At 48.5% G+C, this 13,275-nt stretch overlaps 1 protein-coding gene across 1 annotated transcript in view; it reads right to left on the bottom strand.

Annotated features, from left to right (window-relative positions):
• MYO3B (myosin IIIB) overlaps nt 1-13,275 on the bottom strand; it is a 547,413-nt gene that overhangs the window by 523,411 nt on the left and 10,727 nt on the right. The window lies entirely within an intron of this gene.

The following is a 13,275-nucleotide window of genomic DNA, read 5'->3' as shown; positions in this document are numbered from 1 at the left end:
ATTGTCTCAAGGATTCAAGGGCTCACCTTGAGGCCATATAACTGGGAGGGGGAATTTTATTGGGTAATTCCCTGACCAGTCCAGACATTTTGAAAAAGCAATTTATTCGTTTCTAGCCATAATTTCCCACCCTGCAGGAAGCAGGGACCAGCGCAGCCTGTCTGACCGGGCTCAGCTTTCCACTCACTGGTCTGAGGGTCCGTGCCTGTGCCTCGCTCAGCATACCTTCTCCTTCCTCCCAAAGTAGCTCACTGCCAACTGCTGCTCATTTCATTACACAGGTACTGCTACAATTAAACATGCCTAACAATCATTTTGGAAGCATTATTAAAATCCCTTTTTGGCTCTGGGCACATAGCTCAGTTGGTTAGAGCATCGACCTGATATGACAAGGTTATGGGTTTGATCCCCAGTCTGGGCACATACAAAAATCAACCAATGAATGTATAAATAAATGGAACAGCAAAATCAATGTTTCTCTCCCCACCCCCTTCCTCTCTCTAAAATCAATAAATAAAAAAAAGAAAAGACATTTTCCAGGCTCCACTCTAAGAAATTTTATTTAAACTGATAGTCTGTTGTTTTGATAACAGAATTCGCCAGATCACATTTTGAGAAACATGGCCTCTGACCCAACCCTCTAGTTTTACACTTGAGGAAACTGAAATCACAGAGGTAATTGCCCTAGGCCCCAGATAGTATGGAATAGCAGCAAGGACATACATAGCATTCACTGTGAGCAGGTACAGTCCCAGATGTTTTATGAATGCAGTAGTAACTCTTTTCATTCTCACCACAACTCTTCAAGGTATATATGGGTATCATCTCTTTTTATAGATAAGGAAAGTGAGGCACAGAGCGGTGAACTAAGTGGCGCAAGGTCACACAATGAGAAGATATCAGTTCTAGTTTTTGAACCCAGACTGCCTAACTCCAGAGGTTATCATAACCACCCTCAGGGGCAAACTTGGGTCTGAACCCCACTCGTCTGACTCTGGCCAGCACTCTCTACCATGTCTCCCTGACTGGGAGGCTGTGATTCCCAGTAAGAACCCAGGGCTCTCCTGTTGGCCACTAAGAGCTCCTGAGTGATTTTTATTCTGGGGGAAGAGCTGATTTGTTTCAGAGACTTTCCTACACCACTATTTTTCCTCTGCCACATTCTACACTTTTCTTTACTTAGAGCTTCTTGAGAATCAGAGCTAGTGAGATTTGCTTTAACTGACAATTCCTCTGAACGATGAAACAGATGCATTTCATTAACAAAAGGGCCAGGACAGAAAAAGATATCACATGTCCATCCTTGACTGTGTGCTGGATATCAGAACCCCCAAAGTATACTTTCAACTTTGTCTTACTGTTTAACTTCTCATTTTTTTCTGCCTGTATTGCACAAGAGATGGCATTTCTCATAGAAGTCTGAGAATGTCCGAAGTCCCCAGTCATTAAGAAGAAAGTATGGTGAGTCCAGTTGACAGAAATAAACTCAAAAGCAGAAGAGCCTGACTCCAGATGTGAGTGCACCCATGTGCATGAGAGAATAACCTTCATGAGACACCTCTTTTTATGAGTATGCTGTTTAGAATCTCTAACAGGCTGCAACATTAACTAAGCAAAGCCTTTTGTTTCTGCACCCCTTTGTTTAAAAAAAGCTAAAATTCTCCCTGGTCTCTTCAGTGAACCCTTTCTTGATGCTTTGTTGCTTGGTACTAATAGCTAAATGTTCTGATTCCAGCTGGTTCTGTAGCTCTGACTCAACTGCCAACCACTTCGTGACTTTTAGAAATCTCATTTCCAGGTCGCTGCTGTTCTCCTGCATAAGGCTGATCACTGGCTCTGGTTCCCAGGAGGCTCCCAGGCTTAGTTAACTGCCAGCTTCCTGCCACACAGTCTCAGTTTCAGAGCCTCCATCCTTGTTCACCAAATTGCTTCTCCACCAAACGAATGTTCTTTCCACCTGCCCATTCCTGCATGACATACATCTTCATGACACAACACCCAGGACACAGTCCATTGCCAGCACCATATGATACAGGGAGGAGAGCTCACTTTTTAGCTGCATGTATACTCTCACCAACTGCTAGTCTCTGGATTGCCACAATTAATAAGCACAATTTGGGAAGTTGGCTGGGATTTTATTTTGGGCCATGCTAAAACAAGGAAAACAATTGTCATGCAATGTTGCCTGGAATCTGTAGTCTTCATGGGTTTTGCCACATTCAAGGCTTTTGTAGGTGTCCTTTGTCTAGAAAATTCTCCTCTATTCCTAATTTGCTACAAGTTTTTGCAGTCAATGTTGAAATAGCTTGAGAAGGACAGGTGTTAGCTCTTCTTTGAATGTTTGGTAAAATTTGCCTGTGAAACCATCCGGTCCAGGACTTTTGTTTGCTGGGATTGTTTTGATAACTGTTTCAATTTTATTTGTTGTAATCTTACCTAAGTTGTCCAATTTTTTGGCATATAGATCTTCATAGTATTTTCTTACAATCCTTTGTATTTCTGTGGTGTCAGTTGTTACTTTTTCACTTTCATTTCTAATTTTATTTATTTGGGTCATCTCTCTTTTTCTCTTGATGAGTCTGGTTAAATATTCATCAATCTTGTTTACCTTATCAAAAAACCAGCTCTTGGTTTAACTGATATTTTTTTTTGGCCTCCATGTCATTTATTTCCATTATGATCTTTATTATTTCCTTCCTTCTACTTCCTCTGGATTTTGTTCTCTTTCTAGTACTTTTAGGTGCAGGGGTGGGTTGTTTATTTGAGCTTTTTCTTGCTTCTTAAGGTATGCCTATAATGCTATGACCTTTCCTCTCAGGACTGCTTTTGCTATGTCCCATAGGTTTAGGGTTGTTGTATGTTTATTTTCATTTGTTTCAAGGAAATTTTTATTTCTTTCTTGATCTCATTGTTAACACATTCACTATTTAATAACATAATTTTTAGCCTCCAAGTGTTTGAATGTTTTTCAGTTTTTCTATTGTAGTTGATTTCTAGTTTCATGCCATTGAGATAAGAGAAGATGTTTGATATGATTTTAGTCTTCTTAAATTTATTGAGACTTGTTTTATGTCCTAACATGTGGTCTATCCTAGAGAATGTACCATGAACACTTGAAAAGAATGTATATTCTGCTGCTTTGGGGTGAAAGGTTCTGAAGATATCAATTAAATTCAATTGATCTAGTGTGTTATTTAAGGCTGCTGTTTCTTTGTTAATTTTCTTTCTGGAGGATCTATCCATTGATGTTAGTGGGGTACTAAAATCTCCTACTATTATAGGATTGCTGTCGATTTCACCCTTTATGTCCATCAAAATCTGCTTTATATATTTAGGTGCTCCTATATTAGGTGCATAAATACATATTTACAATAGTTATATCCTTCTGTTGGATTGCTCCCTTTATCATTATGTAGTGACCTTCTTTATTCCTTACTATAGCCTTTGTTTTAAAGGCTATTTTGTCAGATATAAGTAGTGCTACCCCAGCTTTTTTTTATTATTTCCATTTGTATAAAATACTTTTTTCCATCCCTTTACTTTCAGTCTATGTGTATCTCTTGTTCTGAGATGGGTCTCTCTCTTGTAGACAGCATATATATGGGTTCTGTTTTCTTATCCATAAAGCTACCCTATGTCTTTTCATTGAAGCACTTAATTCATTTACATTTAAGGTTATTATTGACATGTACGTGTTTATTGCCATTTTATTCTTTAAACTTACAATCCTCTTTCTCTCGATTTCTTTTTTCCTTGGCTCTTTCTATAGAAGACCCCTTAACATTTCTTGCAGTACTGGTTTGGTTGTAATGAATTTCTTCAGTCTTTTTTTGTCTGGGAAGCTTTTTATTTCTCCTTCAATTTTAAATGATAGCCTTGCTGGTAAAGTAGTCTTGGTTATAGGTTCTTGTTTTGTATCACTTTGAATATTTCTTGCCAATCCTTTCTGGCTTCAAGTGTTTCTGTTGTGAAGTCAGATGTCATCTTCATAGGGGGTCCTCTGTAGGTAATTAACTGCTTTTCTCTTGCAGGTTTTAGTATTCTTTCTTTGTATCTTAACTTTGGCATTTTAATTATGATGTCTTAGCGTAGGCCTCCTTGGGTTCCTCCTTAATGGGATTTTCTGTGTTTCCTGAACTTGTGTGACTTTTTCTTTCATCATTTTAGGGGAATTTTCAGCTATGATTTCTTCAAACATGTTCTCTATCCCTTGTTTGTTTTCTTCTCCTTCAGGAATCACTATAATACAAATATTGTGTTTCTTCATGTTGTCACAGAGGTCTCTTAGAGTTTCCTTCGTCTTTTTGAGCCTCTTTTTTTTTTTTTTTTTTTTTTTTTTTTTTTTTTTTTTTTGCTGTTCTGCTTCTGTGCTTTTGTTTATCTTGTCCTCTAAATTGCTGATTTGATCCTCTGCTTCATCCAGCCTGCTGTTGATTCCTTCTAGTGCAGTATTCATTTTTGATATTGTATTTGTCATTTCTGACTGGTTCTTTTTTATGATTTCAATGTCCTTTTCGATGTGTGCTATCTCTTTATTTAGGTACTCATTATGACCATCCATTGTTGCTCTAAGATCCTTGAGCATCCTAAAAATCATTATTTTAAACTCTGCTTCTGGTAGTTTGGTTACTTCCATTTCATTTAGTTCTTTTTCTGGGGATTCCTCTTGTTGATTCTTTTGGGTCATATTTCCTTGTTTGCCCATTTTGTCTGTGTGTTAGGTAGCACTGTTCTGACTTTTAAATTTGTTGTGGTGTCTTTATGAAGAAGATGAGCTTGGTGGTACTGACGTCCAGGCCACCTGATTTCCTTGCTCTAGGAATGCTTCTTGAGGGTAGTATTTTCCCTCATATTGTATGTGAGTATTAAATGCAGTTGGTGCTTTTGTCGGTGTTATTATCCCTTCAGGCTGGCTAGCTCTAAGGGTCAATCTTGATCATGTGTGTACTAGACACTGTGCAGTCTGTCCTGTTGGACATATTTATTCTCTGCAGTGTCTGGTGCCTGCTGGACTCCTCCTTTGTGTTTGCTGCTTGTGTAGCTAGCTGAGTCTAGAGATAGTGCTGTCTGCCACCCATTACTGATTGTGTTGGTTTTAGGTCTTCTTGCGTTGGTGTCAGCTATAGTTTGTAACCTGCCATGGGCTACCTGTCTGCAGCTACTGCTCTGTTTGCTGTTTGTGTCTACACTTCCTGTGCATGGGTAATGTAGGAGGGGCCAACTTTTCTATAAGGATCATCTTCTCCCTGCTTAGAGATGACAGCAACTCTGTAAAACCCCAAGCTCTGTAAGATTTGCCTCCACTTTTTAGCTGCTCCACCTCCTCTTGTAGCTGCCTGGTCTTCCCACAGAGTCTTCTGTAGAATGACTGTAGTGTGTGCCCAGATTGGCCTCACCCCACCAACCCCTCTATAGATTGCAAGGTTAGTGGGTTAGGGCAGCTGAGATTGGGAATACAATGTTAGTGGGACCCCCTACTTCAGGGGTCTCTTGGTCAGGAGCTCAGTATGAGGAAAGTGGCCCCTACTCCAAAGCCGAATCCCTCAGCCACTGCTGGATACTCAAATTTTATTTCTCCCCAACAAGGTGAGCAGCAGGTACAGATCGAGTGGGGTTGACAGTCCCCTCTGCAGAAGTTCTTCCAGCTGAGGAGCCCCTGGTCTCAGAGAAGAAGACTGAGTGAGTCCTCTCCTGGGGCTGACTATGCCCCCCAAGAAAGTGGCTAAGCCCCTCAACCAAACCCAACAATAGGCTCACAGGGATCCACACTTTAAATTTCCATGCTCCAAGACTCTCTCTCCTTTCTCCCTGTGGAATCTAACCCAGCAGGGCAGGATATTCAGAACCCAGGCCAGCTGACTGTGAAGGTCCACCCTATCCAATGCACATGAGCTGCTGTGCAGATGCTGATCACAAAAAGTGGAACTCACCTCAGCTGGGCCAGGTGTGAGGAACCCTTCCTTAGGATACCCCACCAGAATGGGTCATTAGGTCCTGAATCAATGTTTTCTGCATCTGGCCTCTGGATGTGCCAGCCCTAGATCTTCCTGGAGGGAATCCAGCACAGACCAGTGGGAGACATGTCTGTGACTGGCCCTCAGCAACCTTCTTGGAGCTACAAGCAATCCAGAGTTTGTGGCTGCCCCTTCTGGGCCCAGGTGCACATGGAAATACCAAGCTGCACACCTAGGCTGCCTTTTACCCACACTAGGCCTGGGGGAAGGTCTGCTTAAAAGGCCAAGGTTCCCTGAGTCCTGCCTCCTGCAGCCTCTGTGCTGGCTGCTTTTTGAGCTCAGGCACTGAAATTAAACCTCTGGTAACCTCTGGGGCAGTTCAAGGATTAGGAAGGGTGGTGGGTGTGGCTCTGCCCCTTGGCCCCAGGTGTCAGTCTGTCCAGACATTTTTCACAAACCTCAGTAGGGTTGGCCCCTAGGAGTCTGGTGGGTGTGGCATCTGAGATGCAGAGATGTGGTCTACCCAAAGTCTGGACAGTTTCTACTGAATGTCCCATGAGGCAGAAGCACCATTCATAGACTAGGGAGCATGAGACAGGAAAGCTCTGGCCTCCACACCAGAAAACTGAGTCACTGACACACCTCCTGCTTCCTGGCTGATTTCTCAGAACAGCCCAGTCTCCATAGGATGGGGCAGGAGAGACTCCTGAAAGTGGGGCAGTTGCTTTCCCCCAGGCTGATGCTGCATGAAGGGGACAGCTCCATCCAAGAAAGATGGCGACTGGAGTATTGGAGAATGACTCAGCACAGGGGTTCCGGTGGCCATCCCCCACTGTGTCTTTCCCTAGGCCACTAACTTCATACTTGCCTCACACGACTCTAGTCCTCTCAGCCCTCCCTCACCAGAATCCTGAGTAAGTGGCTATGAATGAGATTTTCTGTACTGGCCCTTTAAGATGGAGCCTGCTTCTTCGAGAGTCCTGTCTATTTCTGAAGACAGAACCCTCAATTCTTTTCACCACCAAATGCTGTGTGGGCACCTCTTCTAGGCTGAGGGGCTCTAGGCTGGGCACCGACCTGGGGCTGAGGAGCTTCCCTCTCAGGGTGACCCTACCTGCAGTGAGAGTCCCTCCAGAACCTCCTCTCAGGGTGACCCTTCCTGCAGTGAGAGTCCCTCCAGACCCCCCTCTCAGGGTGACCCTCCCTGCAGTGAGAGTCCCTCCAGACCCTCCTCTCAGGGTAACCCTCCTCTCAGGGTGACCCTCCTCTCAGGGTGACCCTCCCTGCAGGGAGAGTCCCTCCAGACCCCCCTCTCAGGGTGACCCTCCTCTCAGGGTGACCCTCCCTGCAGTGAGAGTCCCTCCAGACCCCCCTCTCAGGGTGACCCTCCCTGCAGTGAGAGTCCCTCCAGACCCTCCTCTCAGGGTAACCCTCCTCTCAGGGTGACCCTCCTCTCAGGGTGACCCTCCCTGCAGGGAGAGTCCCTCCAGACCCCCCTCTCAGGGTGACCCTCCTCTCAGGGTGACCCTCCCTGCAGTGCGAGTCCCTCCAGACCCTCCTCTCAGGGTGACCCTCCCTGCAGTGAGAGTCCCTCCAGACCCTCCTCTCAGGGTGACCCTCCCTGCAGTGAGAGTCCCTCCAGACCCTCCTCTCAGGGTGACCCTCCCTGCAGTGAGAGTCCCTCCAGACCCTCCTCTCAGGGTGACCCTCCCTGCAGTGAGAGTCCCTCCAGACCCCCCTCTCAGGGTGACCCTCCTCTCAGGGTGACCCTCCCTGCAGTGCGAGTCCCTCCAGACCCTCCTCTCAGGGTGACCCCCCTCTCAGGGTGACCCTCCCTGCAGTGAGAGTCCCTCCAGACCCTCCTCTCAGGGTGACCCTTCCTGCAGTGCGAGTCCCTCCAGACCCTCCTCTCAGGGTGACCCCCCTCTCAGGGTGACCCTCCCTGCAGTGAGAGTCCCTCCAGACCCTCCTCTCAGGGTGACCCTCCTCTCAGGGTGACCCTCCTCTCAGGGTGACCCTCCCTGCAGTGAGAGTCCCTCCAGACCCTCCTCTCAGGGTGACCCTCCCTGCAGTGAGAGTCCCTCCGGACCCTCCTCTCAGGGTGACCCTCCTCTCAGGGTGACCCTCCTCTCAGGGTGACCCTCCCTGCAGTGAGAGTCCCTCCAGACCCTCCTCTCAGGGTGACCCTCCCTGCAGTGAGAGTCCCTCCAGACCCTCCTCTCAGGGTGACCCTCTCTGCAGTGAGAGTCCCTCCAGACCCTCCTCTCAGGGTGACCCTCCCTGCAGTGAGAGTCCCTCCGGACCCTCCTCTCAGGGTGACCCTCCTCTCAGGGTGACCCTCCTCTCAGGGTGACCCTCCCTGCAGTGAGAGTCCCTCCAGACCCTCCTCTCAGGGTGACCCTCCTCTCAGGGTGACCCTCTCTGCAGTGAGAGTCCCTCCAGACCCTCCTCTCAGGGTGACCCTCCTCTCAGGGTGACCCTCCTCTCAGGGTGACCCTCCCTGCAGTGAGAGTCCCTCCAGACCCTCCTCTCAGGGTGACCCTCCCTGCAGTGAGAGTCCCTCCAGACCCTCCTCTCAGGGTGACCCTCTCTGCAGTGAGAGTCCCTCCAGACCCTCCTCTCAGGGTGACCCTCCCTGCAGTGAGAGTCCCTCCGGACCCTCCTCTCAGGGTGACCCTCCTCTCAGGGTGACCCTCCTCTCAGGGTGACCCTCCCTGCAGTGAGAGTCCCTCCAGACCCTCCTCTCAGGGTGACCCTCCTCTCAGGGTGACCCTCTCTGCAGTGAGAGTCCCTCCAGACCCCCCTCTCAGGGTGACCCTCTCTGCAGTGAGAGTCCCTCCGGACCCTCCTCTCAGGGTGACCCTCCCTGCAGTGAGAGTCCCTCCAGACCCTCCTCTCAGGGTGACCCTCCTCTCAGGGTGACCCTCCCTGCAGTGAGAGTCCCTCCAGACCCCCCTCTCAGGGTGACCCTTCCTGCAGTGAGAGTCCCTCCAGACCCTCCTCTCAGGGTGACCCTCCTCTCAGGGTGACCCTCCCTGCAGTGAGAGTCCCTCCAGACCCTCCTCTCAGGGTGACCCTCTTCTCAGGGTGACCCTCCTCTCAGGGTGACCCTCCCTGCAGTGAGAGTCCCTCCAGACCCCCCTCTCAGGGTGACCCTCCTCTCAGGGTGACCCTCCCTGCAGTGAGAGTCCCTCCAGACCCTCCTCTCAGGGTGACCCTCCCTGCAGTGAGAGTCCCTCCAGACCCCCCTCTCAGGGTGACCCTCCTCTCAGGGTGACCCTCCTCTCAGGGTGACCCTCCCTGCAGTGAGAGTCCCTCCAGACCCCCCTCTCAGGGTGACCCTCCTCTCAGGGTGACCCTCCCTGCAGTGAGAGTCCCTCCAGACCCTCCTCTCAGGGTGACCCTCCTCTCAGGGTGACCCTCCCTGCAGTGAGAGTCCCTCCAGACCCTCCTCTCAGGGTGACCCTTCCTGCAGTGAGAGTCCCTCCAGACCCCCCTCTCAGGGTGACCCTTCCTGCAGTGAGAGTCCCTCCAGACCCCCCTCTCAGGGTGACCCTTCCTGCAGTGAGAGTCCCTCCAGACCCTCCTCTCAGGGTGACCCTCCTCTCAGGGTGACCCTCCCTGCAGTGAGAGTCCCTCCAGACCCCCCTCTCAGGGTGACCCTCCTCTCAGGGTGACCCTCCCTGCAGTGAGAGTCCCTCCAGACCCCCCCTCTCAGGGTGACCCTCCCTGCAGTGAGAGTCCCTCCAGACCCTCCTCTCAGGGTGACCCTCCCTGCAGTGAGAGTCCCTCCAGACCCTCCTCTCAGGGTGACCCTTCCTGCAGTGAGAGTCCCTCCAGACCCCCCTCTCAGGGTGACCCTTCCTGCAGTGAGAGTCCCTCCAGACCCCCCTCTCAGGGTGACCCTTCCTGCAGTGAGAGTCCCTCCAGACCCTCCTCTCAGGGTGACCCTCCTCTCAGGGTGACCCTCCTCTCAGGGTGACCCTCCCTGCAGTGAGAGTCCCTCCAGACCCCCCTCTCAGGGTGACCCTCCTCTCAGGGTGACCCTTCCTGCAGTGAGAGTCCCTCCAGACCCCCCTCTCAGGGTGACCCTCCTCTCAGGGTGACCCTCCCTGCAGTGAGAGTCCCTCCAGACCCCCCTCTCAGGGTGACCCTCCCTGCAGTGAGAGTCCCTCCAGACCCTCCTCTCAGGGTGACCCTCCCTGCAGTGAGAGTCCCTCCAGACCCTCCTCTCAGGGTGACCCTTCCTGCAGTGAGAGTCCCTCCAGACCCCCCTCTCAGGGTGACCCTTCCTGCAGTGAGAGTCCCTCCAGACCCCCCTCTCAGGGTGACCCTTCCTGCAGTGAGAGTCCCTCCAGACCCCCCTCTCAGGGTGACCCTCCCTGCAGTGAGAGTCCCTCCAGACCCCCCTCTCAGGGTGACCCTCCTCTCAGGGTGACCCTCCCTGCAGTGAGAGTCCCTTCAGACCCCCCTCTCAGGGTGACCCTCCTCTCAGGGTGACCCTCCCTGCAGTGAGAGTCCCTCCAGACCCTCCTCTCAGGGTGACCCTCCTCTCAGGGTGACCCTCCTCTCAGGGTGACCCTCCCTGCAGTGAGAGTCCCTCCGGACCCTCCTCTCAGGGTGACCCTCCCTGCAGTGAGAGTCCCTCCAGACCCTCCTCTCAGGGTGACCCTCCTCTCAGGGTGACCCTCCCTGCAGTGAGAGTCCCTCCAGACCCTCCTCTCAGGGTGACCCTTCCTGCAGTGAGAGTCCCTCCAGACCCCCCTCTCAGGGTGACCCTTCCTGCAGTGAGAGTCCCTCCAGACCCCCCTCTCAGGGTGACCCTTCCTGCAGTGAGAGTCCCTCCAGACCCTCCTCTCAGGGTGACCCTTCCTGCAGTGAGAGTCCCTCCGGACCCTCCTTGGCTGGCTCCTGGGAGTGGGGCAGCCCTTTCCATGTCTCCGCCCTTCCTACCAGTCTCATTGTGACTTCTTCTGTGATCCTTGGTTATACACTCCTTTTCATTTAGTCCAAGGTTGGTTTTTCAAGATGATTGTTCTTAAATTAAGTTGTAATCCAAGTTGGTCTTGTTAGGTGGCAGTTGGAATGTTCACCTACTCCATTGCCATCTTGGAATCTTCTCTGCTATTTTATTTTGTTTATTCTATTTTTTGTTTCTCTGTTGTTATTATTTCTTATTTAATTCATTTTTATGATCTCTGTCTTTAATTAACATTTGATGGAGTTAATGTCTACCTCTTTGCCTTTTTTTGGGTTATTTGAACATTTTTTAGTATCCCATTTAAAATTATGTATTTTTTTTCTTCTTTTCCAAGTGAGAGGAGTGGAGATAGAGAAACAGACTCCTGCATGCACCTCAACGAGGATTCAACCAGCAACCTCCATCTGGAGCCAATGCTCTGCCCATCTGGAGCCATGCTCGCAACTGAGCTAGTTTTAGCACCTAAGGTGGAGGCTTCACAGAGCCATTCTCAGCATCCAGGGCTGATGTGCTCAAACCAATTGAGCCATGGCTGCAGGAGGGGAAGAGAGAGAGAGAGGAGAGGGGGAAAAAAAGGAGGAAGAGAGGTGGAGAAGCAGAGTGTGCCCTGACCAGGAATCAAACTGGGACATCTACATATCAAGCCAATGCTCTACCACTGAGCCAACCGGCCAGAGCTAAATTTATGTATTTTTATATGTTTTTATTTCGGTTTTTAGTGATTGCTCGAGTAATGGCAATGTAACCAACATTCCACTTGAAGTGATAAACACAAATAGACTGTGAAACATTAAGTATGAATTAGTATTATGAAATGGAAACAGATGAGTGGAATGGAATGACATGAATGGCATGGAATGGGATGAAGTAGAATGAAATGACATGAATGACAGGGAATGAAATGGAATAAAGAGCCTGTAACTCATTGTTCCAACTCAATCCAGAATGCCAATGTGTCAAAATACTCAGAAATAAATTTTCTTTTGTACTACCTGTTGACAAATGTTCAATTCTTTCTTAGGTCTTTTATCTCAAGTAATTGAATGGGTTTATGTTTTTTGGCCATATTTGATATAAATCAGAAATTGAATTTTTTTAATGTTTAGTTTCCTTTACTTTGTAGACACCCATACCCTGCCTAGAGGCAGGGCCTGTAAGGCCTGTGGCACTGTTTTTAATAATGAGCAGAGTTCACAGCTGGGAGCCCCAGCCAGAGAATTTTCACCATTGATCAGTCTTCACTGTATCTAGCAAACCATACACTCTTATCAGTGAAAGTCAGTTCCATGAGAACAGGTCAAGCTAAGATGGTAATTCAGACCATCAGTCTAGTGGACACACTAAAGCAAGGCTGAAGCGGTCGTGTACCTCCCCAAGACCCTAAAGCAGATCCCAGCCCTTCCCCATCATTTTAAGTTCCACCGATAGACCTCTTTCTTCATTCTCTCTCCCTCACCTGAGACAAGGTAGTAGCCATACTTTCCAGCCTCTCTTCCCTCCCTGTCTTTATTGTGTTCAGCACTGTGCCAAGTATATCTCCCTCAGTCCCTGCGCCCTTAGCACTGTCCCAATGATGAAGATGCCAGGGTTTATTTGTTCCCAACATGGGAACAGCCCCATCAGTCACCAAAACAGCAGATGGTAGCAAGAGGTGACTGATCAGAGAAGTGCCATAGGTACAGACAGAGGGCTCCCCTCAATCAGACAGGCAGTAGCACCTCGAGAGTATGATTTGGATTACTTCAAAGTCCTGTTGTAAAGGTTACCTTAATAAAGTCCATGTAGATAGACTTTAAAGGTGGGAGGGGACACACTCTCATTCTGTGAATTCTGATGGCTCTGACCTTAATTACTTTGGGAAGTTGTGTTTCAATTGCTGTTATATTGTTTCTTCCTCATTCCTTCCCATTAACTTACACCTAAGTGACAAGATGAATGAGTTAACTACTTAAGTAAAATAAGTAATGTTTAATTCTCTTTCCCCTAGGTTTATAGAAGTCAAAGAGGACATGTGGACTGTTATAGTACACAATTTATAGGATCCAAAGGACACAAATAATTACTTAGTACTGAAAAGATTCAACCATGATGCCAAATGGAGAAGCATGATCCTTTATGGCAGGGGTCTCAAACTCACAGCCCGCTGAACAATTTTGTGCGGCCCGCAGACTAATCCACAAAGTTCAAAATATTTTGGATAAAATTAAGTAAGCCTACTTGTATTTTTCATTTCTCTAGCATCCTAGCTAGATATTAGCTTAGTTAACAGCAGTTGTGATGCGAACTACAGTTTCTGGTCGTTTTGTGACACTGAGTAAACTGCATGTACGATTGTGCTTG

Source organism: Saccopteryx leptura, chromosome 7 (genome assembly GCF_036850995.1).
Source record: "Saccopteryx leptura isolate mSacLep1 chromosome 7, mSacLep1_pri_phased_curated, whole genome shotgun sequence".
Classification (NCBI taxonomy): Eukaryota; Metazoa; Chordata; class Mammalia; order Chiroptera; family Emballonuridae; genus Saccopteryx; species Saccopteryx leptura.
The sequence above is the reverse complement of the archived record's forward strand: the minus strand, read 5'-3'. Positions and strand labels throughout refer to the sequence as shown.